This window comes from Protopterus annectens, chromosome 9.part0, assembly GCF_019279795.1.
Source record: "Protopterus annectens isolate FY-2018-M chromosome 9.part0, PAN1.0, whole genome shotgun sequence".
Classification (NCBI taxonomy): Eukaryota; Metazoa; Chordata; order Ceratodontiformes; family Protopteridae; genus Protopterus; species Protopterus annectens.
Genome location: NC_056743.1, coordinates 1,736,427,595 through 1,736,439,612, shown reverse-complemented (window position 1 = coordinate 1,736,439,612; position 12,018 = coordinate 1,736,427,595).

Genomic DNA, 12,018 nt, shown 5'->3' with positions numbered 1-12,018 from the left:
ACAGTGCAAGCAGAAAATGATTGATTTCAATAATTGGCTAAGTTTCTGGTGTTATTCTAAGGGGATCCAGTATCTGTCTGCCTGGGATGACATGACTGACAGACCTCGATGCTTTGCCAGGGATGGCCTGCATCTGTCACCCCTGGGCTTCCGGATGCTAGCCAAGGCTCTTGCTACCTCTATAGTTCCTTTTTTAGGCGGTGTTCCAAAGACCAAATTACCACCATAACAACTACAAAGAAATGCAATCTGAGGGTCATGCTGCTCAACGCTAGAAGTCTAAATCTCAAAATGCACTCACTCAAAGCACTCCTTAAAATGGAGAACATCGACATTTGGGCTGTAATAGAGACCTGGTTCAAGGCAGTAGAAAGCACCCCTGCACTACCAGACTATAACTCATTATACACCTTTCGATCCCAGAACATGAACTGAAGCTCCAAAGGCGGTAGTGTTTCTATATTCATAAAGGATGCGCACACCTTCAGACTGGTAGCCCAGCATAACGTGTTAGAGATACTTCAGGTGCAGCTAACATTGGGCAAGACAGTGATTCAGGTTGTAGCCGGCTATAGGTCCCCAACCATGTCCCAAGACTCACAGTCCATGTTCCTAAGCACCCTGGATAATATTAGGGTCCAACCTATTACTCTCATACTGGGTGACTTCAACTACCCCTTCATTAAGTGGGAAAACTACTCATTTACCAATACACTAGCCCAATGTTTCTTGGAATTCATTATTTCCAGTGGCCTGGACCAGCTCATTCTTACCCCCACTAGAGGTAGCAACATGCTTGACCTGGTCATTACTAACATGGACGACTGTTGCTCTACATCAATAGTCATCTCTGCCCTGGTTAGATCCGACCACAAACAAATCACCTTGGAAATCAACATCCCTCCCACCCTCCCTGCAAAGGTAACCACCATGAAAAACTTCTCCAAAGCTAACTTTGGGCTCCTAAAAACAGAGGTGGCTAACTTCACGGCCCCCATGCAAATGCAGAATAGTCGTATGACCGTTGAATCATACACTAATGGACTGTATGAACACGTACTCAAATGCATGGATCTTGCCATACCAATTAGAACCAAGATGCTCTCCTCCAAAAAAGGAAGCCATTCTGGTGGACCCTGCCGTAAACAAACTCTACAACAGAAGGAGGAAACTGATGTGGAATAAGGTGAAGTCTCATGACTGGAAAACTCCTTTATCAGCCTCAACAAAAAGTTGATCCCCCTCATCAAATCCTAAAAAGATAGCTATGAAAACTGAATTGCAGCAGATAGTATAGACAACAACAAGGCCTTCTATAGTTATGTAAAGAATCTCCATGGCAATACCCAGATTTGCTGTGAGCTACTGCACAATGGTACCTCCTATACCGAGCCAACAGGTATTGCCAATATACCGGCTGACAGATTCAATGTCAACTTTACCCCTCTCTTCCTCACCCAGGGACCAATCACAATACCAGTAGATTGCTGGGCACCCAGTATTACTGCTGAACAGGTAAAACAGCACTGTCCAAGGCCAAGAATACAGCTTCTCTGGGACCCGACAATATACCTGGCTGTATTCTACATGAACTACGGAGTGAACTGGCACCTCTCCTGTGTGCCCTGTTCAGTCACAGCTTCACCTCAGGCTTTGTCCCTACCGAATGGTGTACTGTTACAGTCATCCCTCTCCACAAAAGAAGAGCGACTACAGACCCTGGGAACTATCGCCCCATTAGCCCAATGAGTCTGATATGCAAAGCTATGGAATGCATCTTCATGATTCTAATAAACAAGGATATAGGGAATCTCCAAACTCTGGATCCCACACAGTTTGGTTTTGTGAAGGGTAGATCATACCTGCTCAACCTGGTCGACTTCTCTGAGCCAGTCACCAGAGCTGTGGATGAAGGCAAGGTGATTCATACAGCCTACCTTGATCTGGCCAAGGCCTTTGATACTATTCCCCACTCAGGAATCATAGAAAAACTCACTAAGCTAGGCATCAATCCCTATATCACCAAGTGGGTTGCAAACTGGCTCACAGAACCCACAGAGTGAAAGTAGCTGACTCCAAGTCAGACTGACGACCAGTCTTGAGTGGAGTCCCACAGGGTTCGGTCCTAGGTCCTCTCCTGTTTGGTATCTACTTTTCTGAAGTCCAGACCAGCACAAAGGGACTCTGGCTGACAAAGTTCTCAGACGATTGCAAGTTGGGAGCTATTATTAACTCCCCAAGTGATGTTGACATCCTACAGAAAGGCCTCACTGAGACCTCCGACTGGTGTCAGAACCATGGCCTTAAGCTCAATGTCAAAACATGTGTCGTAATTCCCTTTGGGAAAAAAACAGTTTCCATGAATTACCACATCGATGGTAGTAAACTGAACACAAAAGACTTTATAATAGATCTGGGAACACAGGTTGACAGCAACCTCTCTTTTGACCACCACATTGCCACTGTGGTCAGAAAGTCCTTCTGTGTGGCACATCTCATTACTAAGGGTTTTGCATCCAGGAAGAAAGAGGTCATTGTCTCCCTCTACTCTTCCCTCATCAGGCCAATCATTGAGTACAATGCCCCATTTGGCATGTACCTCACAAGACACCTGCAACAACTGGAGAGGCTGCAAAAGTACCTCACAAAGAGGATCCTAGGCCTTAAGTACTTGTCCTATATGGACAGATTAAAAAAAACTCCAACTATTCTCTGTCTCTTATCATCTACTTAGAGGTGATTTCTACTTGACTTACAAAGGCATGTCTGACCCAGCTCTGTTAGAAATGTTACATCTAAAGAAATCCCAATCCTCCACTCCACATGCTCCAGGGACCTCAACCTCATTACCACAATCAACAGAACAAGCTGGAGGGATAGGTTCATAAACCAGAGACTGCCCATGCTATGGAATAGACTTCCCACACATGTCAAACAGAGCACCTCACTGGCCCTCCTCAAGAGAAATCTTGATGAGTGGATGGGAAATAAAAAATTCACCCCGGGGATCACTCCAGTGGCTCTACTCAACAGAGGCACTGGGAACTAAGGTCGGGTGGCATGATGCCAGGGTAATCCTATGGGTTAGGCTTTTAAAGGGTCCAGGGCCATTAGCCTAGTACAGACCTATACACCTATGAACTTGTTTAAAATTGGGCATCCTCATAAGGTGTGGTGGCTTTATAGATGATTATATTAAGTAAATTGGTTCAGTGGCAACATAGGGGAGCCTGTGAAATTAACTATATCTAAGAAAATAAAAAGTTTTCTGAAAATGTCATTGCTGGCTTTTTTTAAACAACATTATCAATAGTGTGGAATATGAAGAACATTGATTATGATCCAAATCGGAAAAAGTATGTTTATTATAAATTCATGTTATGTCAGAAAAGTATACAACAACTTTTGTAGTGCATGGAGCATGGTGAATATCTGGAAAAGGACAAATCAGAAAGTACCCCAGCCTTGCAAGGCTACTATGCTTTCCACACCTTTAGACAACAAAATGAATGTGTGAAAACCAAAGGAGGCGGTGTTTCTATCTATATTTGTGATAAATTCACCTCCTGTCTAGTTAGATTGGATGACTCCATGGAGTTACTCCAGGTTCAGGTTACAGTGGGTAAAACCCACATTCAAGTCATAGCCAGTTATAGATCCCCCTTCACAGGTCATGACACTCATGAAGCCTACTTGACCAAACTGGAGACAATCCAAATTTTACCAAACACACTGGTTATGGGGGACATCAATTATCCCACCATCAGCTGGGAAACCTACGCTAACCCTAACTCACTAGCATAAAAGTTCTTTGACTTTGTTAATTCAAAAGCCCTGGAACAAATTGTCCATACCCAGACAAACAGGTGCACTGCTGCAGCTGTCGAACCCTCTTTAGTTAAAATGGATCAAAAATCAGTTACCTTCAAGCTGGCAATAACACCAGAACTCACCATGGGTGAAATCAGACTAAAAAGTTTCACAAACTATACCCTCTGAAGTGAAGGTATAAATGCATTACAAGCCCCACCCCAAGCTGGAAGTGGTAACTACACTAAAGCTTACACTAAAGCCCTGTACAATCACTTGCATAAGTGTATAAACTCGGCTGTACCAGAAAGAATCAAAGCCAAAGCCCCAAGTATAAACAAGCTGTAATGGTAGACATCCAGCATCAACAAACTTTACAATAAACTCAAAAAGTTGTTGTCTAAGAAAATAAAGGTAAGGCCCCATCAATGTAAAAACACCCTCCTCAGCCTCAACAGGCAAATAAAATAACTTGTCAAATCCTCCAAGGGCTCCTTTAAAAGAAACTTGGCATGTACAGCCAAGGATAACCATAAGGCCTTTTACAGCTGCATATGTAACCTAAAGGGTAGGACCCAACCATGTTTAGAACTAGTGGCCAACAGTGTCACACACACTGACCTCACAGAGATAGCAAATCTGCTAGCAGATAGGTTTGGTGAAAATTTCACTCCCTCATCCCCTCCTTACTTACAACAAACCTTCTCCCATACTCCCCACCACCCTACATATCTGATGAGCAGGTCCTCAAAGCCTTATCCAAGGCAAAAGACACAGCCTCTATGGAACCAGACAACATCCCAGGCTGTCCTCTAAACAGGCTAAAACATGGACTAGCATCACCGCCAAGTACCTTTTTTAGTCATAGCCTAGCCGGAGGCTTTGTTCCTGTGAAATGGAGAACAGCACAGTTATTCCCCTGCACAAATGTGGCCTAACAATAGACCCAGGGAATTACAGACACATAAGCTTGACCAGACACACCTGTAAGGCCATGAAACATGTCATTATTGGCCTCATAAATAAAGATATAGGTTACCTCTAAACCCTGGATCCTATCCAGTTCAGCTTCATTTAGGGTAGAGCCTGTCTGTTAAATCTGGTAGATTTCTTTGAAAATGTGACTAAGGCCACTGACAAGGGCAACTCTGTGCACACAGCATACCTTGACCTGGAAAGGCTTTTGACACAATCCCACATTCAGGCATTATTGATAAACTTGGCAAACTGAATGTAAACTCCTTAGTTGTAAGATGGGTTGCCAACTGGCTCACGAACCAGACACACTATCAAAGTGGGTGACTCCACAACAACCAGCAGACCTGTTACAAGTGGGGTGCCACAGGGGTCAGTGCTGGACTCCTTACTGTTTGGTATATACTTCTCAGAAGTTCAGGTCAAAACTAAGGGGTTGTGACTGATCAAGGATGCAGATGACTGCAAACTAGGTGCAATCATTGAATCCACAAATTATGTCAGTATACTCCAGGTGGGTCTCACACAGACCAATGACTGGTATATTAGTCACGGTCTCAAACTGAATGCAAAGAAATGCATCATCATTCCCTTCGGCACAAACAATGTCCCCTCATACTATCAAATCAACAATACCCTAAGTACCCATGAAGTAGTAAGGGACCTGGGATCACAAGTTGTCTGCGACCTTAACTTCGACCACCATGTGTCTACTGTAGTAAGGAAAGCTTTCAATGTAGTACGCTTGATTAGTAAATGCATTGCCTTGAGAGCAAAAGAAGTTATAACCCGTCCCCCTGTACTCGGCACTTATCTGGCCCATAATAGAGTATAATGCCCCATTTGGCATGTACCTACTAAGCACCTGCAGCAATTATAGAGACCTCAGAGGTTTCTAGCAAAGAAGATCAAGGGGCTTCAGCATATGCCTTACACATATCCACTAAAGTCCCTGTCACTATACTGCGTATCATATAAACTTCTTAAGGGAGACTTATGTTTGACCTAAACCTAATGAACTTGCTGCATATCTGTAAATCAAATGGGACTACGGCTACCCATTTCATGGACCTAAATATGGCCTACGACTTAAGTAGGACATGTTGGAGAAACAGATTTATCACCCAGTGACTGCTGCATCTTTGGAACAGGCTACCAATTCATGTGAAACAGAGCACCTCTATGACACTGTTCAAGAGGAACCTGGGTGAGTGGATGGGGCACTATAAATTCTTACCCAGGCTAGATCTTACAATGCTCTTGGACATGGGCAGTCATCACTAAATGCAATCTTTGGTATTGACTATCATTTCCATGGTATTTCATTGGGAAGAAATGGCTAGGCTTAAAATGACCGGGTCAATAGCCTAGTAATCTCCTATGATGCTATGATAAAGCGAGACCTGATCTTCAATGTTATGCACCGTCTGCTTCAGTTGTTAAGCTTGGGTATCATGTTAGGTAATTAAACCTACCAGTACAGACCAGCAAACAACAGTGGCAGACTAATTTTTCTGACTGGTGCCTGTGCCAGTACTGTATTCCTGGCATAACAGAATCTTTTTCACTGTGTTTCTGACAGCTCTCGCTAAGTGCTTTATGGCTTTGAAAGCTGACAAAACACTTAGTACTTTTTTCTTTTCTTTTTTCCCCTGAAACTAGTAGTATATGGAGCAGAAAAAAGGTAAATGCACTACAAAGAATTATCGGGTCTCTGATCATAGCACTTTATTATGTGTTCTCAACAGATGCCAAGGTTCACCTTTCTAGTGAATTTCTTGACATCCATGTTTTGAACACATAACAAGTGGGTTATGATCAGTGACCCACTTATAATCCTCTGTGTTGTGCACCTTTTGGAGTTGTTATGCTCTAATGTTGTGCTGTAGCAAGTATGACAGGCACTGCAGAACAGTATTACAAACATTTAACAGCTTTGGAAACACACTTCACATTGTAGAACACACACACACAGACACACACACACACACACACACACACACACACACACACACACACACACACACACATGGACACAGACATGCGCACACACACACACACACACACACACACACACACACACACACACACACACACACACACAGACATGCGTGTGCGTGCACACACATGCATACATACACACACACACATGGACACAGACATGCGCACACACAGACACACACGCATGTGCGCACACACATGCACACACACACACACATACACACACACACACACACACACACACACACACACAGACATGCGCGTGCACTCACACACACACATGGACACAGACATGCGCACACACACACACACACACACACACATGTGCGTGGACACAGACATGCGCGTGCGTGCATACACACGCATACATACACACACACACATGGACACAGACATGCGCACACACACGTGCTCACACACACACACACACACACACACACACACACACACACACACACACACACACACACACACTGTTTCAGACTACTTTTAAAGGGTGATTAGTGGTACATTTTGAGTTTGTGTCTGACAACAGTCCATGTGGCAGTGTTAGATGTCTTACAAGACTTCAGAGCTGTAGAACACTTTGCTATGTTACAGCTGTTCCCACTCTGTAACTAGTACTGCATCAAAGCAGCTAAAAGCTCTATGAACTGCAAAGAATTATTATCGGGTTTCTCTAATGATAACCCACTAGTTATGTGTTCTTCAAATAAATATCAAAATTCATCTCTTGGGCTTCAGTACATAATCCTGTTCAGGTGAACTTATTGAAATCCATTTCTCAGTGAAGTTGATTAAGGTGAGACCCCCATCTATAATCCCATATGCCATTTGCTGTGCATAGTCCTATCAATTACTTATAAAAATGACACTTTTATAAAAGTATAAAAAAGTAGCACACTCACACATTATTACTAAGCTAATCAATCCACTGGTGTAATTTTAGATAGATAGCTAGATAGATAGATAGATAGATAGATAGATAGATAGATAGATAGATAGATAGATAGATAGATAGACAGACAGACAGACAGACAGACAGACAGATAGATAGATAGATATAGATGGTTGTAACTCAAAAGGCTAAATACTCATTTGGTTGAAAAGTTATCGTGGGTGTAAAAAAGAGAGAATGTACAAATGAGTGAATGTTGTTTTGAGTGAATCACATGTAGTTGAATTTTGTTTTATACCGTGTTGGCAAGTAGGAGTTTGCAAGAAAGTGAATGCATAAATGAAAAAGTGGTGGTTGTAAAGATGTGCAAGACTGTGCTATGGCAGTTACTGGGCAATTGTTTGTGGGTTAGGGTTAGAGTAAGGGTTAGGTAAGGGCATATATTCTTTGCTGTGTGTGGTCTGTGTTGTCTGTGTTCTATGTCCTTTTGTCTTGTGTAGTGGTACTGTTAGGGAGATGTTCTTCGTGTTTCACTGTTGCAGTCATCACTTTTGGGTTATCTGCTTGCAGCAGCCCTCAGTTGCCCTGATTAACAAAGTCTTGGGTCCTGCATCGGTTGCTGTCCCTTCTTCCATGATGTCAGGCCATCAGGGGTATCAAACATGCAGCGAACGCCATTACATCAGTCTTTCTTGCTGTGCGGTGCCCGAAGCAGAAGCAGTTTGCAAGTGCCGGTTAGCCGACTCCTGAAATTTTCATTTTCGACTTTCAGAACCAAAGTCTTCAACTAAAGCTAAGTACCCCGATGGGGAAACTTTTTCTTCCTCCTTACCGATGTCAGTAAAAGTTAATAATTGCATTACCTGTGGAAAGCAAATACCTCATAATGATTTTCATTCGTACTGTATTCCTTGCCTAGGCCCTGACCACGACGTACTGTGCTGACAGTTTTGTGCTTTATTTAATCAGCACACTATCCATCGTCGGTATATTTTCTCCTCTAAATATTTAGGTTCTCAGTTTAATTATCCATAAATGTCATTGGTTAGCCATCCGACTAGTGGGATTCTGAAAAAACGCAAGGAGAAAGACAGAGACAGGCCGCTGAGGTCCAAAACTGCTGACGATGCTTCTCCTAAGCCAGTCACCAGTTTGCCGGTACTCAGTGAGGTGCTTTTGCAGCCCCTGATACCCACTACTTCTGATTTGCAGGCCTCTACTGAGACCCATTCGGAGTCCGGTATGCCGCAAGATGCTTCAACTATGGAACCTGCGGATGTCTCTACCTTGGTTGGGTCCGGAGCTGCCGTGCAGGCACCGGCTTCTATGGGTGTATTCAGGCCTATGGTCTTGCATATTAAACCGATGCCTCCCTCTTCTTTTAGGCCTATATCTCAAATCATGCCTAAAAAAATGACGCCGAGGCTGCATGCTCAGGCCTCTATGCCTAAAAAACAAATGATAAGAATGGCTGAAGATCTTATAACTTTAATCAGGGGAATCCAGCCTCTCCCTTCTAATAGACCTAGGACTGAAGTTGTTTATGAATCTTCTGATTTGGATTCTGATTTTTCTGATTCTTCTGATGATCTGGATTTGCCCTTACCTACTTATGAGGATTCTGATGCAGAGGACTCTATTCCCTCTGCTTCCCCTCCAGAGGATTTTTCTTTTGGTGAAACCTTACATACTCTAAGGAAGCATTTCCACTGGGAAACCCAGGATTTTTCTGATTCAAAAAAGAGTCTTAGGGATTTCTTACTCCTGCCTCAGCATAGGCCTTTGGCTGTTCCTCCTGTACTAGACATTGTTGATGATGCTTTTTCGGAATCTACTTTGGCCCCTGATTCTTTGCCTCCTGCTCCCAGAAAACTGACAGATACTACAGGGTTCCTGATTCACACAAGTTCCTTTTTAAAAATCCTATTGTGGATCCAGAGACTATTTCTTAGGGACCCAAGGGCATTAAGGCTTCTAGTGCTAAAAATCCTACCCCTTCTGATAGAGACTCCAGGGTGCTAGATAGATGGAGTAAGAAGGTTTACACTTCTGCAACCTTGGCCATTAGGGCTTTAAACTGCCAGTTTTGTATGTTAAAGTATCAACAACATGTTATTGGATTGCTTAAATGGAAAATTATGTTGATTCCTGACTGTTTGGAAAATAAAGAATTTCAGGATTTAATGCATTCTGCTGAACAGGTTGGAAAACATACTTTGCAGTGTGGATTTGATTCTTTAGAGGCCTCTTGCAGGGCTGCTGTTACTGGTTCTGTGCTCAAAAGGCATGCTTGGCTTAAGGAGTAATCTTTACCTGATCATGTTAAAGCTAAATTGCTGGATGCTCCCTTAAATCAGAACCGCCTGTTTGGCAACAAGGCTGAGTTCTTAAAAAAATGGAAGATAAAGCTAAGTCTATGCAAACTGTTAAAGATTTCTTACAAGTTCAGCCTCCTAGATTTAGTAGGCACTGGCCCTCTAAGAATTGGTCCTTTCCAGCCTCTTCATGGTCTTCTTAATCCAAACCCAGATATAGCAGAAACCCCAGGTTTCAGTCTCAGGGGACACACAAGACCAAGCAGTGGGGGTTTTACGCACCCAAATCAGTGAGTAGTAAGACTCCCCCCTATGGAAACCAGTCTCAATGACTTGCTTCTAAAACTTCCAAGCACTTTCCAACTGAATGCCCCTTTAGGCGGAAAGATTGGTCTGCAGGCCACAAACTGGGAACTCGTTACCCAGGACAAATGGGTTTTAAATATAGTGTCTCAAGGATACAGATTTCACTTCCACACCTTACCAACACCAAGCGAGTGTCCAGATCTACCCCCAAATCAGTGGGCAGATGCCCAAAAGCAATTACTCTCTCTCTTAAGCATGGGGGCTATTCAGTTGGTACCAGAAGAAGAAAAGGGACAAGGGTTCTATTTGAGACTTTTCCTGGTACCCAGAAAAGGCAATACATGGCGTCCTATCTTGGACCTTTCTACTGTGCCCAGGGTATTCACAAAGTGCCTAGCTCCAGTCATTGCATTCTGCAGGCAAATAAATGTTCAAATATACCCATATCCGGATGATTGTCTAATTCAGGCAGAAAGCCAGGACATACTTTTGAATCATCTGGCCTTTATTCAAAGGGTACTGACTTGTCTGGGGTACACCACAAATGAAAAGAAATCACACCTGGCACCTTGTCAACAAATTATATTCCTGGAAGCAAGCTTGAATACAACTTCCCAGATGGCTTTCCTCACGCCAGAGAAATGGATTCATTTGACAACCTACTTCAAACAAGTGGCCACAAAAACCCAGCTATCTGCAAGGCAAATACTGCAAGCCTTGGGGTTCATGGCCTCCTGCATTTTTCTAATTCCATATGCAAGGCTGCATATGAGGAAACTGCAATGGTATCTTAAAATCCTATGGGTATCAACATTCACAGGATCTAGAAGCAATGATTGCTATCATACCTTGCCTATGCCTAGAGTTCCTTTGGTGGGCAGAGGCCTGCCACCAAAACAGGGGATTCTCATTCACACTACCCCATGCCGCCCAAACCTTAACAACAGATGCATCAGACTATGCATGGGGGGTCCACCTGGCAGGGAAGTGCATTCAGGGCAAATGGAACCCAAGTCAAATGCACCTGCATATCAATCAAAAATAAATGTTAGTTGTGCAGAATGCTCTGACAGATTTCAAGGACCACATTCTTCCAGGGCAATTACTGATAAAGACGGACAACACCACTATTATGTGGTACATAAACAAGCAGGGGGGTTACACATTCTTACCCCCTCTGCAGACTAGCCATGGCATTGTGGAACACAGCCCTGTACATTTGCAAGCTCAATTCCTGCCAGGAAAACTAAATACACTGGCAGATGAAATAAGCAGAAACCTCATGGACCTACACGAGTGGAAACTAGAACCAAGGATTTTCAACATGTTGACAAGCAAATGGGGAGCCCAGATATAGACCTGTTTGCCTCCCTCCAAAACTATCAGTTGGACAAATTCTGCACAAGGACTCCCCACAAACAAGCTTGGAAAGTGGATGCTCTGTCCTTCAGCTGGAAAAAACTATCAGTTTATACCTTTCCTCCTCTGCCTCTGCTCTCCAAAGTACTACTAAAGATCAAACAAGACAAGCCAAGGACGATTTTGATTGTACCAGACTGGCCGCACCAACACTGGTACCCCCTCTTGCGCAGTGTGTCACTGGGGGCCCCATGGCACCTGCCTCAGACTCCTACTCTATTGTCTCAGCAGGAGAACCAAATTCTGCACCCTCAACTTCAAACACTGAAGGTAGCAGGCTGGCTAATTACATAA